The sequence below is a fragment of the Sarcophilus harrisii genome, chromosome 2 (genome assembly GCF_902635505.1).
Source record: "Sarcophilus harrisii chromosome 2, mSarHar1.11, whole genome shotgun sequence".
NCBI lineage: Eukaryota > Metazoa > Chordata > Mammalia > Dasyuromorphia > Dasyuridae > Sarcophilus > Sarcophilus harrisii.
The window spans coordinates 603758467-603780865 of record NC_045427.1 but is presented as its reverse complement, the minus strand read 5'-3'; the positions used below and the strand labels follow the sequence as shown (position 1 = coordinate 603780865).

Below are 22399 nucleotides of genomic sequence, written 5' to 3'. Positions count from 1 at the left end.
TTATATATAAATTGAGAGTGGGAATATGTTCCATAAGATCCTTTTGTAACATACTATGATCTTACACTTTTGCTTTACCGCAGTTGCTTTTCACCTACCGGGGTCTCCCTTTTCTCCCTTGAGTCCATCCCTCCCATCTTGTCCATCTCTTCCATGCAATCCAGCTATCCAAGAACCCTGGCAAGGAATGGCAGAACCTATCAGTGGTTGCTCTTCATTTTCTTGTGACTCTAAGCAGGATCCGATGAATGCTTGCTCTAGGAGCAAGAGACTGAACAGGTGCAGCAGAACCATCATTTAAATCTCAAACCTGAGAAATATAAAGGAGGATCATGTCAGATGTCTCTTGGGTCAAAAAGATGTTGATCTCCCTTCCCTTTGCCAGGATAAACCTAACTTCATCTTTCAAATGGAGATCTGATCAGGAAAGGTCACTGAAAAAACACCCTGAAATAAAACAGTCTTTCACAGATAGAATATCTATCCAGGGAAGAGAAATTTCTTAGGAATCCCTTACTCTGATCTGGCTAAGGAGCCAGGTTAGGCTTCTATTTGAACAAGATTTAAACAGAAAGGAAAAGACAGGAAAAGAGCCCATTCCCAGTACAGGGTCCTTCACCTTTTTTTCTTTGTGTCATAGACCCTTTTGATTTTGGATGAAACTCATGGAGCCCTTCCAGAATGTTTTTAAATAATTGAAAGAAATGTCAAAATTCAAATAGGGTTAGTGAAAACAAAGATGCAATTTTTTTCCCCTCCAAGTTTACAAACATTCTAAAAACTGGTCCATGGACCCAAGTGAAGAACTTTTGCTCTATCCTCCTACCTCTCTGTGATTTCAAAAAAGAGAAATCAGATTCAGCAGGATATGTTGAGGCACCTCTGCCCACGTCAGTCTAATTAAGATCAAACTTCTGTCCTTGTACAGCTGAACTTAGTACCCTCCTCTCTGTTTACTAGGCCCTGTTGGAAAGCTAACAATTTACTGGGGAGAATAAATATTCTCTCTCTATTCCCTATACCTGACACAACTTTTCTATTTCTTTTCCTTGAAACTTGTTTTTAACAAGTTACATCATGATAATTTTCTTCTTTTTCTTTTCCTCCCTTCTCTCTTTCATTCATTCCACAATATTCTCTAGAACAGTAGTAGAAGAAGAACTCTGTGGAGCAACCAAGAATGGAGGGAGACATGGAATCTACTCTCCAGGAGCTACTTGAGGAAGTAAAAGATAGAAGAAAACTAAGAATGCAAATAGGCATCACATGACACAATAGAAATGGGACCCAGTTAGGAAATCCTATCTCTCCTACTTTTGTATCCCCTAGTTAATCTTGATTACATCCATTTACCTCTTTGCAATTCAGTTTCTGCATTTCTGAAATGAAGGCTTGGAAATGATGTCTGAGATTCTTTCCACATTTAAATTGGTTTGTCTTATAAAAAGCATTATGAAATCAGAGGTCTTTCTGACTTTTTATCGCTCTCTCTGTGTGTGAGCCCAATACACTGGTAAATCGTATCAATCAGTCAACAAAATTTTTAAAGCACCTGCTCTGTATATGTACTGAGTTAAGCATTGGGGTTATAAAGAAAGGCAAAAGACATTTCTGCTCTCAAAGAACTCCCAGTTCAATGAAGGGAGATACTATGTCAAAAACAACTATGTATGCAAAATAAATAGGAAATAATCAAGAGAGAAAAGATACTGGAATCAAGGAAGATTTGGGAAAGGCTTTTTAGAGAAGATGGGACTTTAGCTGCAACCTGAAGAAATCCAAGAAGTGGAGAGAGAAGGAAGTGCATTCTAAGCATAGGGGACACACAGAGAAAATGCTCATTCAGAAGATGGAATGTCTTATTTGAGTGGACGGCTACTATTTCTCTCCTCAGGGTTTTTAGAAAACTCTGAAGGGTTTGGTGATATCCTTATAATGCCATAGCTCCTGAGGCTCTGCCAATGCACTTCCTCTATTAATTATCAGTTGATATCAATTAGTCAGCTTGACTTAATTAGAAATAAGTATTTAGTAATGACACAATACATAGTGAGAACAAATGGTACAAAGAACTCCCTCCTGGGAGTATTTTATTGTTCAGTTTTTTCAATTATGTCTGACTCTTTGTGATTTCATTTAAGCTTTTCTTGGCAAAGAAACTGAAGTAATTTGCCATTTCCTTCTCCAACACATTTTAAAGATGAAGCAACAAAAGCAAACAGGGTTAAGAGACTTGGACCAACTTCCACAACTAGTTAAGTGCCTGAGGCCAGATTTGAACTCTGGAAGATGAGGAAAATGATTCTCTAAATTCAGCTCTGGTGTCCTATCCATGGTATCACCTAGCTGCCAAAATGGAGGGATACATTCCCACTAATATATAAAGAGTGCAGGGGTAAGTGAGCTCAAGCTTGGAGTAATTTATTTGGCAAACCCCCACAGTTCCTGGAAGTCCTTTTATTGGAAGTCCCTTCTTCCCCTTTGTAGGGCAGGCCCAATAACATGGCTTCTTTGAAAAGTTCTAGAGCCTGTCTTTCTTTAGCTTGTCCAATTTGTCCTTGACTTCTGAAGCAGACCTTAATGTTGACTGCTTAATTCCTGGAAAAAGGAAAGTTGAGGAGGTGATAAATTCTTTTCTCCTGTCCCTTCAAATGATTCCTTCGACTTAACTGAGCAGATTAGTTTAATGCTTTTAACTGATTAATAGATTGATTAGAAGTGTTCCCATGTAATAAAGTCATCAGGGCTAGAAGAGCTTGCTAGTTGCTCTAAGTGGAGTTGAGGTAATTGATTGATTTATTTGATCCATCCCACCTCTATAAAGAAAGCAATGGTTAAGTTTTAAAACACTATTTAGATGGGAGTTAGCAATTATTGAGGTCATAGGTTATATAATAGTGAATATGAAACCTACTTCTGCTTCTTTCTTCCCTTTTTTGAAAAGGCAACTAGGGTTAAGTGACTTACCCAGGGTCACACAGCTAGTAGGTATCAAGTGTCTGAGATACAATTTGTAATCAGATTCTCCTGGTTCTAAGGACAGGGCTTTATCCATTATCCCAGCTAGCCTATTTCTTTTATTTCTCCCTGTCTCAAAAACCAGTACAGAGATGTGGTTCTCCCCTAGGAAATCTATGAAAAAGATGCAATTACTTGAATCACACTGAAGTGCTCATAATTAATAATTCCAAGAGGAATGTACACTTGCTTTTCTTTTCATTTTTCTTGGCATATTTTATTTTTATATTACCTTCATTTTCAAATATTTTCAAATTCCCCTACTTATGAACCATATCTTGTAGCAACACTCACATCATATCACACAAATAGAAGCTACATGAGTTTCTAGGTAAAGTGTGTCCTGAAAAGCACAGGATTCTCACAGAGTGTAATCTAAGTAAAATCTCTTCCATCAATTAAATTTGTTAAGGCTATCCCACAAGGCAGACCATGAATCATTAAATCATAGGACCATAACTTTGGAGTTGGAAGGGCCATTTGAGGTCATCGAGTTCAACCCCCACATTTTATGGATGGATTATTGGTGCTCAACAAGGTCAAGTAATTTGCTCAGAGTCACACAAATACAGCCAAGATTTATACAATTTTCTACTGCCAAGTGTAATGTTCTTTCAATCATACTGCATGGCCTCTCTTATGAGACAGAAGTAGATTCTTGACATCCCTAGTGACTGTAAGCTTTGGGGTCCTTTCTGTTTGTTGACATCATGAGAAAACTCTGTTCTCTGTTCCTTTTTCTATCTGACATGGCTTCAAGCTTTGAAAATTAATGCAAGTCCTGCTTTTTTTTTTTGAAGCCTTCCCTGACCACCCCAATCTGTGGTGATTTCTCCTTCCTATTGCCTTTGGCACCTAGAGTCTCCATTTGGTGCTAAGTGGAAGTGTATGGCATGGCTGATTGAATGGATGGATGGAAAAAACATTTCTTAAACTTAGTATACTGGGCATAGAAATACAAAAGCAGAAACAATAGTCATAAACAGTGACCTAGAGGCACCTTCTCTGGAGCCCTGTGTCCATGACTATAAAATGAAGAGGCTTGACTGGTATGTACCTAATGTTCTTTGCACCTCGATTTAGCTTTGAAAATGTCCTTTTGTGGATCTCTTCACAAGAACGTTGGAAAGAAGGTATTTTGCAAAAGCGGACTATTATGATTACTCCTCCTCCATTCAATTATCCAGCCACATTAGCCCAATTTCTGTTCCTTGAATGTCATGCCCCAAACTCTACCTGGACAAATGAATAGAGATTTCTGCAATGCTTTTTCCCCTTAAGTCTGGCTCCTGGTTTCCCTGGTTTTCTTCAAGATCCAGCTCTGGCCTTTCCCATTCCTGATGTGGCAACTCCTAATGCCTTCTTTCAGATTATTTTCATCTATTCTGTAAATATGTTAAATGTACTTAGGTATTCACATGTTACTTCTCCCATTATAATACGTGCCACTTGACAACAAAGACTGTTTTTGTCTTTCTTTGAATCTCCAGTGCTTAGTACAGGGTCTATCCCATAATAAGAGCTTAATGAATGTCTTTTATACTAATTAATCATATGTTGTGCTCTGGTTGGTTAAAAAAAAATTAAAAGGTGAGTAATTTAGGCTCCATTGGTCTTCAGACTGCACAAAGATAAGTAATAATGATTTCTTGATTTTTTGGATGAACTTTTTTCATCATTATGGCTGGCAGAAGTGCTGGGAAGCCCACTGGCTTCCCAATGTTTGTCACTGGTGTTTGTCAGGGCTCTTAAGTGGAAACATGTGGAAGAATTCAAGGGGACAGGAAAATAATGAGATGGGAAAGTGCTGGCAGTCTGCTGGGGCAGTAAACTATGGATTAAGACACAGAAGAGGAAGGGAAAATGAACTTTTGATTAAAATTATGACAGTCCTTAGAAAGTGGGAATTTGACATGGAACAGATCTGGGGTCTATTGAGTTTGCCACTAATTACAAGACCTTGGGCAATTCATTTTCTTGGTTCACTTCACTTAGTGAGAAAGATTTATTAAATGCCTACAATATAATGGGCACTGCACTTAACACTGGAAATAGAAGAAGAAGAAGAAGAAGAAGAAGAAGAAGAAGAAGAAGAAGAAGAAGAAGAAGAAGAAGAAGAAGAAGAAGAAGAAGAAGAAGAAAGAAGAAGAAGAAGAAGGAAGAAGAAGAAGAAAGAAGAAGAAAGAAGAAGAAGAAGAAGAAGAAGAAAGAAGAAGAAAGAAGAAGAAGAAGAAGAAGAAGAAGAAGAAGAAGAAGAAGAAGAAGAAGAAGAAGAAGAAGAAGAAGAAGAAGAAGAAGAAGGAAGAAGAAGAAGAAGAAGAAAGAAGAAGAAGAAGAAGAAGAAGAAGAAGAAGAAGAAGAAGAAGAAGAAGAAGAAGAAGAAGAAGAAGAAGAAGAAGAAGAAGAAGAAAGAAGAAGAAGATATAGTCCTTGCTCTTGCTCTCCAGGAATTCAGTCTAATGAGGGAGATAACAAATACACAAATATGTGCAAACATATGGAGGATTAACTGGAAACAACAGAAGAATCCTGCTCTAGAATCAAGGGGGGAAAAGGAAAAGGAAGCTTCTCATAGCAGGATTTTAGCTGAGATTTGTTTGGATCTAAGGAGCAGAAGTGAGAAGACAGAACATTCCAGGAATGGGAGACAGCCAGATAAATTTCCTGGAGCTGAGAGATTCAATGTCTTGTTCATATAACATCCAGAAGGCAAAAGTTCCTCCATCAAAGACTATGTGACAAGCAGTTGCATGTAAGAGCATTATGAAGAATTTTGAATGCCAAAGGATGTTGTATTTGATCCCAGAAGCAATAAGGAGCCACTGAAGTTTATTTAGAATGGGTGACATGATCTGACCTGCTGACACGAGGGTCTTCAGGTTCCCATTTACCACATGAATGATTTGGATGAGATGAGATCTAAGAGATTCCTGAGATTGTATTCTATACACTTAAATAAGGATCAAGCTTGAGATTTAACTTTTAGGAATGGATGAAGGCAACTCTTATTGAAACATACCATGAATCAAGATTGCTCGCAAACCTAGCTTAATTAACAAAACTCTTGATTATGGAATGATATTTTATTGGTTATTTTCTTTTCATTTCAGGGTGTATGATCCCCATCTGACAAGCTTATATATGTGCATATTAATGAGGCATCACTGCTAATATGGATCTTCAAGAGAAAATCTATGTTATCTGAGTTGGGTAATTAATTAGATGCGTTGCTACAAAAAAAATGGCACCTGAAGTTGAAGCTTACAAAATTTCAGCATTTATTCCTACTTTCACTGATGTGAAGTCACAGATAAAGGACCTCAACAATGAATCACTTAATCAGGCAGGTAATTCACAGTCAGCAAGCAAAGAAGTCTTACAGGATATAGTCCATTATTCTGCAATCTGTAACAACATAATCTTCCCTAGATATGGAATTATTGGGTGCATCCTTCTTCCAGTTGGTGCAGGTCATTCTTTCTTCACTCTTTCGCCTGTTAAGTATGTAAACTGTCCTTCTTGCACTTTATCTGTAATACCTAGGAAAGCAGGTTGCCTTTGACCAAGTCCTGAATAGTTTTATTCTCCTGCCCATTCTTTGGAGTTGCAATGGTAGCCCCTAATTGCTCACAAAGATCTTTTATTCTATAAAAAAATGTTTATTTCTCTATTTGTTTGCAACAGTTTTTAGGAGAAAGTTAAATAGGTGAGATTCACATGGTTGACAAGCTCAGCTTAGGAATGAATAAACACATTTCCTTAAAATGGCTGTCTTGGGATAGACATAATCACATGTGTTCAGAACAGAAATTCTTAACTCTTTTTCTGTGTTTTATGGACCCCCATTGTTGTTTAATATTTTTAAATATTTGAAGAAAATAGTAAATTTCAGATGGATGAAAATATAGATGTAATTTTGGCTCTCCTCCTAGGTTACAAACACCCTGAAATCTACCCATAGACTTTTTGGCTATGAACCCTGATCTAAGAAATCCTGGTTTAGTCATAAGATTCTATTACAATAGTATGAGAGTCATTGCATACATCCTAGGGGCCGTGTGACTTGGATAAAGAACATAATTTAAGTGTTGGAAGGACTTGGTTTGTGAACCAAAGGAAAACATTTGGCCAAAAGAAGGAGTCTTTACCTATACAACTGAAACCATGGGGGAAAAAATCATCAAGGAACTTCTGTCCTAGGATAGCCAAAGAGAAGTGAGAAGATTCGTTATAGCCATTGTGGCCAATAGATTGGCTACCCTGAGAAAGGGACATAGTGTAGCTGATAGGAGGAAGTGTGATTCAAAGTCATTTGTGACTGGAACTCAGCTATTTTTAATCCCGTTTGTTAACAAAACAATAATGAGAAGCAGTGGGGTAGAGTGAAGAGAGGACTAATCAGGGAATAAAGATTTGGGTTAAAATTTGCCTTGAACACATTCTGGTTATGTGAGCTTGGGCAAATCTCATAACCTCTCAATGCCCTAGATATATCTCTTAAATTCTCCATTATAGAGAAACTGAAGTGGACATTGCTAACCTTGTTAATAAAAGGAATTTCTCACCAGCATTTCCCCACAATGATGATATCACAGATGTGGACTCACCCCTTTTCTGAATTCCCCTTCCACATTCCCTTAAAAACCAATCCTGGCAAAAACAGTTCACAGAGAATGCTTCTCAGTTAGTAAAGCACTTGCCCCATTGTGGTCAGTGTAATAGGGAGATTGTTAGAATGGGAGTCAGGCAAGACCTGGATTCAAATCCCACACATTAGTTCTGTGACCCTGAGCAAAACATTTAATCTCTCTGAGTCTCAGTTTCCTTATTTATAAAAATACAGATAATTTTAGGTGTAGCTCCTAGCTCATAGGATTGTTATGAACCTCCAAAGGGCTAATATAGATGAATTAACTTTGCAATCTCAGAACTCTATAAAACATCAATTACTACTACTACTACTACTACTACTACTAGCTGCTAGCTATTCCATGGAGTTGGATAAAAAGCTCAAAGTAATGTATTTAACGATTTTGTGAAGTGTTCAATTTTAATACTGTTCATATAGCTGGGGTGAGGAAAAAAGCCCCTGATTCTTTGGACTGGATTGCCTCTCCTAGATCTAGACATATGCTCTCTCTATTTTAAAGATTAAGAACCTAATGTTGGAAAAATTACTATCATCACATAGCCAGAAAATAGTAGAATTACAACCTAGATATTAGATTATTAATCTAGACCTGGAAGGACCTGAGAGACCCATCTCATTCACAGGCTCAATTTTGCAATTTACCTCAAGGACATGTTCAAAGCCATATAGGTAGTTAGTGTCAGAGACAGGATTTGAACCCAGGGCTTCTGACTGAAAAGCCAGTTTGCTTCCCTCTTTACCTACATCTTCTCACTGTAAGTCCAGATCTCTTCCCTTTCTTTGTCAAACACTATCAATAACTCACATTTCTAGGGCATTATATAGTTTATAAAGTGTTTTCTCTCAATAATCACAGGAGATAGATGGTATTATTGTTCCCATTTTTGCCATAAAGTTTTAGAAAGGTTAATTAAGTGGCTATTTTAAGGCCAGTTGACTATATGACTGCTTTTCTCATGAAGCTGGGTGTTTGGGAGGGTTTGGTGTTTTTCCCCTCTAACAAATTGCTGCCTCAGGCTTAAAGTCTTCTGAAGAGCAAATAGGTATAAAAGAACACCTTCATCCTGAAAAGCTAGCTTACAATTTTTGTGTCTGTCCACTTGAGCTTGAAGGGTCTGGATTTGTTTTTGTGAAAGTGTGACCTGTTTGAAAAAAGTTAGAAACAAAAGAAATGAGAAATATTTATAAACATAAAAGTTTATTCTGTGTAGCAGTAGAGGGCAGCACAGGGCATGGACCCAATCAATGGAAGTTACAGGAAAGTTAATTTGTGGTCAATATAAGGAAGCAATTCCTAACAGAACCAATTCATGTTGTTTGCATAAGATGTCTTTCATGGAAATGTTTAGATAGAAGACTGGATGATCACCTGTTAAGAACATCACTAAGGGGATTCCTGTATTTGGATTCAATTCAATAAACTTGTCATATACCTACCATGTTCAAAAAATTGTATTGGGTTTCATAGATGACCTCTCAGTTTCCTTCCTCCTCTAAAATGTTATGATTTTAGAGGCCAATTTATAACAGGGTTCAAAGACCTTAACTAAGAAAGATGGATGGTTGTCTCTACTGTCTCTCTTTCCACCCCTTGGCCCATCACTTTTTTTATTTCATTTGCCTGAGTTGCCTTAAAATTCAATTCAAAGACCAGTCTGTTAAGCACTTCAATAGCTATTGAAGAATTCCTCAAACAATGTCAAATGATTCCAGCAGATTAGATATTTTCCTATTCCACAATGGGGATTTTGATAGATGGAACACATTTCTGATTTGAAAAACATTTACCTCTGATTTCATTAGTGTAGGAAAGTGCCAAAAATGAAATACTCATTGATATTTTCCAGTTGCAATTCGAGATACTGGATTTTTCTTTCCAAGGTTGACAGCTTATTCAAAGAAATATGATTTCAAGCTATTCACTTTTATATATCTCAATCTCAGATACTTTGCCTCTGAAATGAAGTGTTCAAAGAGGTTAAAAGCCCTGGTTCACTCCATTGCCTTCCTGTAACCATTGGGATAATTGAAGCCTTTAGAAGTGCATTGACTTGCCTAAGATCATGCACAATAACCCTGCCTCCCCTATTCAGTGTTCTTTCCTCAGTCTAGACCAATCTTTTCTCTTCCTCATAGGACATCAAGTCCCAATGGATGGCAAATACCTGAATTTCTTCCAAATAGCTGGAAACACCAAGGGCATCTTTGCAAGCTTTGGAATAACTATGGCTTGAACTACTATCCTACATTTTAAGGCTCTGTTTAGTCACTGAAAAATTATGCTAGGACACATTCTGGAGATGATAGAAAAATCAGATGAGATCCTGATTATAATTCCTATCCTAAGGTTGGAAGGTATGGCAACAAACATGTGGAATTATGTTTTGAGTCTCCTTCCACTATTATGTGTCCTGAAGGTCTCCTTGTTCAAAGCATAATGTCTACCAATTTTCTGGATGTTAGTAGGAATTCTATGTTCTAACAAGATGTGACTGGATGTCTCTTCCTTTCTCCTCTACAGTTTTGATATTGTCTGACATCAAAATTGTGGACCAGACATTTTATATGGTAGTAGCATCTGAAGAGACATTTGAAGAAGGAAAGAAATTATGTTCACAAAGGGATGCACAGCTGGCAGCCCCTCGGAATGCCAAAGAAAACAAAGCCCTATAAGAATTGGCCGAAAAGTTCAACAAGTACATCTACCTGTGCATAAGTGATGAAGTTACTGAGGGCACATTCAGGTATCAGAATGGACATATTGTCAGCTATACCAATTGGGGATGTGGAGAAAACAACAATGCTGGAAATGAAGACTGTGTTGAACTACAAACCATTGGCACATGGAATGATAGATCCTGTAAAGAAAAATACCCAGTTATTTGTGAACTTTAGGCTGTACCATACATGTTTCAGTGGCAACTCCATTTTCTGATATTACTGACATCCTCCTAAAGGATTTCCTGGGCAGGGACTTTGTCTTCATTTATGAGACATGTACAAAACTTGGCTTTTGTCTTAATTCTTTAAAACATATTCATCACTAATTTTCTTGATCTTATATTCTCAAAAAACTTAATTAAAACAAAAGTTCCTCCAGGCTGGAATATAAGACCTATAGATAATGAAAGAGGACTTTGATAGGGGAATCCCCTCCAATACTTTTGGACTATGTTTTAAGAAAATATCTAAGACACCAATGGAGAGAATGTTATAAAAGCTACAAAGATGTGCAATGGCCAAAGGGAGAAAATCCATTTCAGTTAGGACTTTAAACACTGTAGGTTTCAGCTTATTGAATAAGATAATACTTTAAAAAGAAATCATTTCAATATCGCATGTTATTGTATGATATTTGGAAATACCATGGATCAAAAGAAATTGTAGAATAACGAAATTTGAAAGATGAATAAAACTAGTGGACACCCAAAGTGCAAATTCCCTCTACAATAGGTGCTCATACCACTCTGACAGGAGTGACAGAAATCATGATACATTTTGAGGCAACCTCTTTCTATTGTTGGTCAGTCCTCTTCTTCAAAAGTTCCTTCTTATAATGAATCCAAATATGTCCCCTTCACCAAAAAAATTTACAGCCATGGATCATTGTCTTCTCAACTACACAAGGCAAATATAATCTATCTTCTATGTACTATTGTTAACTACATACAACTCCTGCATAAACTTTTTTTTAAAAACCACTCAAGGTAAGGGTGCTATTTCTCCTGCCCCATGTCTTATCTTCTCCAGTCTAAATAGCCCTCATTCTAACCACCCTTTTGGTGATTTCATTTTAAGCCTCATTACTAGTCTCTGTAAGCAACTTGAGAGCACATTTTTCTTTGTATACCCAGTGCCTGACTATTATGGGTGTTTAATAAATATTTTGATCAGTTGATTGGTACTGGATTATTTCTGCAGACCACTAAGATTTTTTCAAAGCTTTACCTTGTCATAACATAGATTAAAGCAAAACTTCTTAAACTGTGGGTTGAGATCCCATATGGGGTCACATAACTGAATGTGAGTGTCATAAAGAAGGTATCAAAAATCCCACAAAGACTTAATTGTTTGTGTCAAAATAAATAAACATGTCCATCTCGTTACTAGGGAAATTTGCTTTTGTCTTTAATAAATGATAAAATTGCATGTTTATCAAAAAGTGTCTAAAAAGTAATTTTTCTAATTATTACCAGTAAAGTTTGATTTTTATATCTATTTTATATACCCATATAGCCTACATCACATAAAAATTTCTTATATGACAAAGGATTGCAAGTGGAAAACATTTAAGAATCTCTGGATTAGAAAATCATCCCAGCTCCATACAATATATGCTTTAATAAGTCTACTTTCAAACTATTGATTGAAGTCACTGATAAAAATGGTGTTTAGGGAAAGAACAAGGACAGTGTCCAGTTGCATGCTATTTAGACTATCAATACCATCAACTCATTTTAGCTATCTAAGATAGAAATGATATTTTTTGCAGCAGTGTTATATTGTGCACACATATCAAGCTTCCATATCTTTTCTACATGAACAGATTTCTCCAAGTTTTTTCACTGCTATTTTAGAAATCATTCATTTGTTCCTCGTCCCCTTTGCAAACAGTAAATATAATTTGCAGCTAAGTAAGGAATTTATTTAAAGGAGAAATTTGACTACATAACACAGGGAATAAGAAATATAAGCAATCATTAGTTGTAGAGGGCTGGAACTCTGGAGAATTATACTTGAAACAAGGATACTTACAACAAGGTGTAATTCAGTGGAATTGATGAGATGATGGTTCTCTAGTTCATCTATATACTTGGTATGGTGATGTAATGGTTCTCTAGTTCACACATATTTAATAGGTTGTAATGATTTAATTGTAATAGGATATTTAAGGGATGAAAGGACTGGAAATGAGACATTCCATCTTTGACCATCCTTCTGGTGGCTCTCCTGCCTCCTGCACTCCTCCACTAAGATCAAGACTGGGTCAGACTGTGACAGACATAGATTGTAAAGGAGACAGACTGTGAATGAAACAATAAAGACTTTAGACTATTCCTCTCCATCCTCATGGTGCCTATCCTGCTGAGACCAAGGCCTGTCCAGAGGACCTCCGGAAAGGTAGCCCATTACAATTAGTGACCTTGTCCAAGGCTTAATAAAGTTCAAATATTGATATTTCCCAAAGGCAAAAGCTTAGTTATGCTGCCAAAAAATAAATGAGATTAGCCTGGTACCTGTTCATAGTAAATTCATGTTGGTTCCTAGTAATCATGATTTTAGTTTTTAGATTCTCAACATTTGTTTAAAAATATATTTTATAATTTTGCTATACACTAAGGTCAATATCATTATGACCAGTTCAAAAATATATGTACCCCTAAGTTTTCTCTTCTCCACTCTCAACATCCCAAGGATCTTGAGCTGATTTTATTTGGGATGGCTTTTAGGCCCCCTCATCATACTTTCCATTTTTTCCCATACTCTCAAGCTTAAAAGGTCTTTCTTAAAACTGTTTTGTCCACATCTGAACATAATGCTCCACATATAATAAATTCAGGTCCGATATAGGAAGATACTTGTAATTTCCCTTTTTTACCTTGGAGAGATACCATGCTGTAATGTTTGAGATTTGAAAGCAGAAGACTCCCTCCTGAGACTTAATATTACCTTCATCACCATAGGCAAATCTTTATTTTCTTTGAGTCTCATCTTCTTCATCTATAAAATGAAGACAATTGTGATGACCATGTATTTTAAAATCAGCCAGAGTCAGGAAGTCAGGATAAGGAAAAATTCTTGATTTTTGTTCTTTGCAGAGATGAAGGGGAATGGTGATACAAAGTGAGAGCAATCACCACTGCAATCCACTCAGCAGTACCTCTGGCTCTCACACTCCACCCACCAAATCCTCTACTTAATCTCCTATGCAACACATCAAACTTGCACAGAGAGTGGGTGGGGCCATTCTTTCTCCAAGCATATATATTGTCCAATTGCTAATTACCCTCAAGTGCTCAGGATCTCAGTGCAACATCTCAAGACAATAGTAACTCTAAACCCTATATCACAAGCTAGGAGTTAGACTCAAATAAAATAATATGTGTAAAGTAATAAGCAAATGTCAACTATTATGAGGTCTTGATCACAATGTTTCTATTAGGCTGCTTAAAATAGAAACAATATTTTTTTGGCAATCCAGTAATATTGTTGCTTCATAACAAGATTATAGTCCATCAACAATCACAAATCTTTTTCATATGAATTGTTGCCTAGCTAAAAGTCCAAGTCCTATACTTGGATAGTTAATTTAATTTCCATTTATTCATAATAAATTCCATTCTATTTTATTCTGGAATTATTCTGACTTAATATAGCTTTTAGGAAGTGAAACAAGCAATTAACATAGCTGCTTTTCAAAACTGTTTTTTACCAACAAGGGAAAATTTGGTCCCTGAATGAAAATAATGAGATGCTTGGGAGAAATCAGCATTTCATTTTAGAATTCAGCAAGAAGAGGAGGAAGCCCCTCAAACAGCAACTAACACCTTTGATTATGATAGAACAAATATCAGAGCCCAGAGAACTCTAAAGAAGATCCCATAATTTTAAAACTCTAGAAGGGAAGCTAGCACTAAGAGAAAAACCAAAATGAATAAAATTCTGAAATTGTAAAAGGTAATAGTTGTAATAGCTAGCTTAAATATAGTGCTTTACAAAGCACATTGCACATAATTATCTCCCTTCACAACAACCATAGGAAGTAAATGCTATTATTAATATCATTGCATTAATGAAGAAACTGACGCTGAGAGATATTGAGGAAATTCCCCAGATTCACAAGGTAATAAGTGAGGTAAGATTTTAATTCAGGTCTTTCTGAGCTCAATGACCTAGCACAACTCAAAAAAAGAAGAAAGGGGAAAGCAGGATAATTATTTTTTTTTATTATAGCTTTTTATTTACAAGTTATATGCATCGGTAAGTTTACAGCATTGACAACTGCCAAACCTTTTGTTCCAATTTTTCCCCTTCTTTTCCCTCCTTCTTCCCCCAGATGGCAGGTTGACCAATACATGTTAAATATGTTAAAGTATAAATTAAATACAATATAAGTATACATGTCCAAATAGTTATTTTGCTATACAAAAAGAACCGGATTTTGAAATATTGTACAATTAGCCTGTTAAGGAAATCCAAAATGCAGGCAGACAAAAATATAGGGATTGGGAATTCTATGTAATGGTTCATAGTCATCTCCCAGAGTTCTTTCCCTTGGTGTAGCTGATTCAATTCATTACTGCTCTATTGGAACTGATGAGGTTCATCTCATTGCTGAGGATGGCCAGGTCCATCAGAATTGATCATCATATAGTATTGTTATTGAAGTATATAATGATCTTGTAGTCCTGCTATTTTGCTTAGCATCAGTTTATGTAAGTCTCTCTAAGCCTTTCTGAACAGGATAATTATTTTGATGAAATGCACAGGGACTAGATGAATGATATCAGAGATTTAGTCCTTATCTCACAAAGGGTTAATATAAAAGATAAAGGAAAGATGAGTGTACACAAAGTATAGTTCTGCAATGACAAAGTCTGTATGCCAAAGATATTTTTAAGTGTGTGGAAGGTCTTATTTGTACAAAAATAAATATTTATAGCAGATCATTTTGTGGTCAAGAATTAGAAATAGAAGGAAACCCAATCAATTGGGGAATGGCTGAACAAATTGTGGTATAAGAAATGATGAACAGTGTGATTTCAGAAAAACCCAGAAAGGCTTATATGAACTGATGCAGAATGAAACAAATAAAAAAGAGAGCATTATACAAAATAATAGCAATATTGTACAATGAAAACGATGAATGACTTAGCTATGCTCAGTGATGCAATGATGAGGCTATACAAATGAACTCATGATAAAAAAAAAGTCCTAGCTGCCTCTAGAGAAATAATTGGTGGTGTCTGGATACAGACCAAAGCATACTATTTTTCACTTTCTTTTCTCTTTTTCTTTTGGGGGTGTTTCAGTTTTCTTCCTCAAAATTACTAATATGAAAATATATTTTACATGATTGCACAGTATAGTCTTTATTACATTGCTTTCTAACTCAAGGAGGGAAGAGGAGAGGGCAGGAAGACTGCCAAAAGGCAGAATTTGGAATTCAAAACTTTTTAAATGAATACTAAAACTTGTTTTATGTGTAATTGAGCAATAAAAGATTATTTTAAAAAATGGTACTGCTCCATAAGAATAATGCATTGAGATTTGAGATTGAGTATGAATGCAAAGAACAGTTTTAAAAGGTTAGATTGAAGTTTAAGCAAAAGAATGATCATAAAATAAATAGAAAAAAGTTATTAAAGCTGCATCAATGATAATAGACTACAGAGAGAAATCAGAAGTATCTAAATTGTATTCTCCTTGTTTTATGTACAAAGAAGAATAATCTTTAGTCTAGGAATTATAAAACAAAAATTTTTAACAGGGAGATGAAATCTAAGACAAATAAATAAATAATAATTGATCCCCTTATACTCATCATATGTTCAAGTTACCAGACCTGGGTGAACTGAATGTCAGGTTATTGAGAAAACAAAAAAGTTATGATTATCAACTCTGACATTATTGAGAATAGAGAGGTGCCAAAGATCTAGAGAAACACAAAATATTATTTTCTCAATTTTCAAAAAGCAAAAAGGTAAAGTATTTAAACTACATGCTGGTGAGACTATTTCAATTCCTGGCACTGAGCCTTTTAAAAGGCTCAGGAGCTATATTCTCCACATTCAAAAACCCCTCAGGGGTCTGCACCCAAAGAACTGAAATGCACTTCAGGATAACTCAACTACACCCCTAATTCATGTCTCTCACTTCCAGATATCCAGTCCACTCTTTGGTACTAGAGCATTCTCTCCTCAGGTTCTAACCCATTCTTTCCTCACACTTTTCTAAGTGGCACTATCTCTGATCTCTCAAACACACCTCAGTCAAAATGATCCAGGGCAGGCTTGCCATGTCTCTTCTACCACTGTTGGATCATCAAGGATTCATCAAAATATACTCTTTCTTGGAGATAGCATGATGCAAAGTATAGAATAGGAGGTTATACACCCCAAGTTCCAAATCTGCTATCTACAATGTTTTACCTTTGTTACCCAGGACAAATCATGTAATCTCTATAGATTCCATTTTCCTCATTTACAAAATTTGGGCTAGATTATCCTTAAAATAATCTTGTGGGTCTATGATCTAAATGTTAATGGCATTGCTGGAATAGGAATATTGCCCACGCAGGAAGCTTTGAGTTTTTTTCAGTTCAGCTCACAGCTACCAGGCTCTCTAATGTCTGTCAATGGAGTTAAAGCTAGACACAGAAATTGATATGATCCAAGGGAACAAAGAGATTGGGTGAATAGGGAGTGGTTAACTGAGGTTTCAATTTGGGCAGAAAGCATGATCTATTTATATTGATTGAAAAGTGAGAAGCTAATAAGTTAGGAGGCCAAGATAGAAATAGGAATATCCCATTAAGAACATTTCAGCCACAGAGTAATTTCTGTAAAAGTCAATTGCAGTAAAATAGATTTCAATGTAATACAAAGTTGAATGTTTAATCATTAGAATCGTCAAACACCTCTTGGTTGTCATGAGAAATTGTCTTGGAACATGTTCACATAGAGACTGTTTGGTCCCCTGTGAAGGATGTTATAGGGAAGATTTCTGAAATCAGTGAGAAATTGCACTAAATGATTGCTCAAATCACTTCCAACAAAAAGACCGAGACTCTGATTGTATTATTTGACCTTTTCTGGACTCTACTATTGACTTATTTCACCATGAAACAAGTGTTGGAGAATTGAACTTAAAAAATACTTGTCTATTTCTGATCTGGTGGTACTTGAAAAACAGGTCATGATGTGCATGAAAGTTAAATTTCTTTTCAATAATTAATATGTTTCCATAGAAAAATGATTAAAAGCTATTGAAAAAATAAAATAAAAACATTCAAATTGTCTCCCTTTTCATTGCCATATATCATTATTTGTAGGGACATTCAATTATTATTGACCTCAAAAGTGGACATTTCCGGCTCTCTGATAAGTCTTGGGGACCATTAGATTTAAGTGTCTATAATATACCTCTCCCATCTTTTTTCTGAAAACTTGAACAACGCTTACCTAATTCTAGACTTACACCTCTCCCGTTCTCATTGTTTTGAAGATTATAAACAAATTTGCATATTCTTTTATTATATAGATTACAGATCCAGATAGAAGTAGAATGAACCACAGAGGGTATCTAGTTCAATTGTTTCATCTTCAGATGAGGAAATTGAAGCTCAGGAAGCTGAAATGACTGTCACACAAGTAGTAAATATCAAATACAAAATTTAATTTTAGTTCCTCTGACTTCTTGAGCCAACATCCTTTCTACCATATCATGATGTCTCTCTATGATTTAATCCTCTGAGCAAGGAGATTAGAATTTTTAAGGAATTGAATGTTTTTATTATCAAATGTTAGGATTCTTCCAAGGTGCTAAATCACTGGAATTGATAGAGACAATGATTATGTACTTAGTACTTACTAGAGTTCCACAAGATTCACACCTTTAAGAGAGTATATATAAGCTAGGAGTCTCAACCAGGATGCCCCTCAGGAGATTCACAAGCCAGAGAAGTCTGCTTAAGCTCTCAGGACCAAGAAGAGAGATAGGCCTCTAAGAAAGCTAACCAGGCCCAAGGAAGGAGATAAGACTTTGAAGGACAAAATAAAGGATTTGGATTTTAATCCCTGGCTGCACTTGTCATTGTTGAACTGAAAGGAAGGCTGCCTCCAGAAACCCCCTGAGTAATCTCCTCCCAGAGAAGATTATATTTTAGAGAGAATATTACAATCAAATCACCTATATTTGACCTCAGCTCCCATTGACCACTGCCAATGTAACCAAATCATCGTTCTTTTCACTACCCTTCACCCTATGCCCTTGGTGTACTGGATTAAGGTTATTTACCTTTTTTTCTGACCTAATTGGATTTTCAATCATTCATAAGATTTTCTGACAGCAGGACAAGGTTTTTATTTGTTTTTCCCATATTCACAGACTTACCAAACCATAAAATTACAGTCATGAAGGATGTTAGAGGCCTTCTTGTCCCTAAAAAAGCAAAAAGAATCCTTATTACAACATTCTTGACCTGATTATTTCATTCTTACTTTAAAGATCTCCAAACGTGAAAAACTCATTACCTGCTAAGGCAATATATTACACTTTTAGACAGATTTAATTCTCTAGACAAACCTATGCATTAGAAAGGTAGAGAAACTGAGGCTCTAAGACTTAATGTGAGCCAAGTATGTGGGTAGAGTCAATACAGCTCAGAATAGCTTATTCTTGCATAGTTATTCTATGAATAATAGTGCTGTTACTTAAAATAACATTTCTTAGTTCTACTCATTTTCCTATTATTTCATGGGAGTCTTTCCACATTTCTCTAAAATCAACCAGCTCCTCATTTCTTACAACAAGATAATATTCCATCACAATCATATGTCACAACTTGCTTAATCATCTCCAATTGATAGATATTCCCTCACTTTCTGAGTTTTTGCCACCACAAAAAGTCCTGCTATAAATAAATTATACACACACACACAGACACACACAGTATATTATATAATTTCATATATTTTGAGTATTTCATCAATTTGGGAATGATCCATATTCACCAATCGGAAAAATCCTTACATTTGAAATAATAAGACTTTATCTTAGAAACTGTTGATAAAATTTTCCAATTTTCTGACTTCTTCCTAATCTTGGCTACATTGGTTTTATTTAATGGAGTCTTTCCACATTTTCTAAATCAACAGTTTTCAGTTTATATTTTGCCACAAAAAGTCCTCTATAATACAATTATAAACAAACACACACATCATATTATATATATATTTCATATTTTGAGATTATCAATTGGAGGATGATTCATATTCTCACCAATCGGAAAAAGCTGTACATTTTTGAAATAATGGATCTTTACCTGTAGAAAAGGTCTATAAAGTTTTCTCAATTTTCTGACTTCTTCCTAATCTTGGCTAGCAATTTAATGTAATCAAAATTATTCTATTATACCCAAATACTATATATCTCATTTATATAATAATTCTATCAATAAATCTGACAGGTAACGTTTCATATTCTTTTAATCTGTTTATGATATCACCCTTTATGTGTAGGTCATGCATTTATTTTGACTTTATCTTAGTAAATGGTGATATTTCTCTATACATATATTTAACTGATATCAAACTGCCTGTCATTTTGGTAGAAGGGGGGAGAGGGAAAGAGAAAAATTTGAAATTCAAAATCTTGTAAATAATGAAAGCTAAAAAATTGTCACGAACCCCAATTGCCTCAGCAATATATATATATATAGTGGTCTATACTCGGATTTTGCCTAACTGCTTTAAAGTTTTCCCAACTTTTAAAAAACAAAATAGTGAATTTTTATGCAAAAATTTAAATATTTACATCTCTCAAAAGGTTACTACAATTATTTAAAACTGTATATTAAATCTCTATTCTATACCTCTGATTCACTTTTTTTATTCCTTTGCCACACCCAGATACTTCTGATGATTACTGTCTTGTAATATAGCTTGAAATGTGGTACTTGCCAATGAAGATTAAAATAAAGAGAAGGTAATATTTGTTGGAAAATATGTAGTATGATTAAGGCTTGAGTTTCCTGAATCATTATTTAGAAATTCTTTTGAAGAAGCAATCACTGAGAATTAATGAGAATTAATCATTGAGAATTAAGATAAAAATTATCTTAATTTTAGAAGTGATAAAAATTATTTGCAAACACAGAATATAGATGTCTTGCATATTCAACATCTTTGTAAAAAATAAAAAAAAAGGAAAGAAAGAAAGTAAAGGCTAATGCTAATAGACAAATGTGCCATTTAGAAAGAACTATTTTTTTCTTTGTCTATTTTCTTTTTTCATAATCATAATGAGAATCCCATGCCTGGGTAATTTTTTACAACATTATCCCTTGCACTCACTTCTGTTCCGACTTTCCCGCTCCTTCCCTCCACCCCCTCCCCTAGATGGCAGGCAGTTTTATACATGTTAAATATGTCACAGTATATCCTAGATACAATATATGTGTGCAGAACTGAACAATTCTCTTGTTGCACAAGGAGAATTGGATTCAGAAGGTAAAAATAACCTGGGAGGAAAAATAAAAATGCAAACAGTTTACATTCATTTCCCAGTGAAGAACTGTTTCTTAATGGTTCAAAATTTAAAAACATATTTTGTATTGCCTAAGTATTGTTTCTAGGTTATATTTCCTTTGGAGTTATTATCCATTGGCTTTGCTGTATGAAGATGAGAACCAGAATGTATTTTCATAGTGCAATAGTATTTTAAAACAATAATAAATTATGGAGCTAACTGGGAAAACCAAGAATCATATTTTTATTTTAAAAGTTCAATATCTACCAGTAAATCTTGATCTTGAAATTGTTGAATCTAAAGGTGAAAAATGTTTAAATTAATATAGGCTTTAATTAGGTGAAGGAAAAGCATTTGTAAGTGTCTTTACAATTAGAATTATTGAGAACTTGTAAAATCATTTTATTTCTTTGTCGTGCTCTATTAGGATTGCATTCATGGATTAAAATAAAACTCTATTTTGGCTTTGCTACAAGTTTTGTATTATTTAATGTCTGAGTAAATACCTGTACTCCTTTTTTAGTTTCTTTCACTTAAAGCTCCAGCTGCCATCACGGTAGTCATAAAGTTTATTTGAAACCACAAAAATAATTTTAATTTAAATCAATAATATTAATATATAATTTATAAAATTATTTGACATTTTAACAACTTTTTAAAACATTAAAAAATAAACTCGAAATACTTAGAACCAAAGAAGTTCTAGAAATCTGAAAGAAGGAAATTTTTTTCCTCTTTTTATTCTAATTAATATATTTTTAAGGAATATGTCTATTTCAAAATGTTGGGGAAATATATTACTAAAATGAGGGCAAAAATGTAAAATGATATGTTTCAAAGGAAATTATCTGTAAAAGACAGTCAGAATGTCAATTTTCACAAATCTAGGAATGGTTCCTCCAAATCAGAAAAAATTGGAAAGAACACATAGAATCCTTGTTCTAACCTCATAAACATTCCAACAGAATGGTAAGGATCCCAAATACTGAATGCTATCGATTTATCACATTCCAAGAACTCACCAACAATAATATAAATAAACAAACTGGCTTTTTCTAATAATGCTTTACTTACATGTAAAGTTGGCAGAAACTTTTCTCAATTTCTCATTTATCTTGTTTTATGAATGAGGAAATTTGAGGACCAAGAGTTTGCCATACCCAAGGTCATATATTCAGCCTCTAAACTAGGATTCAGACACATTCTCTGACTCCAAAAACCAGACCCTTTAATGTTAATTCATAGTTCATTGAAAAAAAAATAAATATCCCATCAACCTTCAGTGAAAACATGCTCAGATAAGATAGTAATGATTGTCTTCCAGATAATCAGTGAAATAATTCAGATGTAATTATAAATATCTGAGGCAGTGTGATGTTAGCAAAATTGAATGGGAGTCAAGAGACAAGTCAGGTTCATGGTCTGTGTGTTCACAGCATGCCTGTGAAATTCAGGTCACTTGTGGCAGGATGAGCAATT

The 22399-nt window shown here is 35.0% G+C and overlaps 1 pseudogene; it reads right to left on the bottom strand.

The window, feature by feature from the left end:
• Positions 1–6394: 6394 nt before the first annotated feature.
• LOC116421035 lies at positions 6395–9567 on the bottom strand (annotated as a pseudogene).
• Between the last annotated feature and the right edge of the window lie 12832 nt (positions 9568–22399).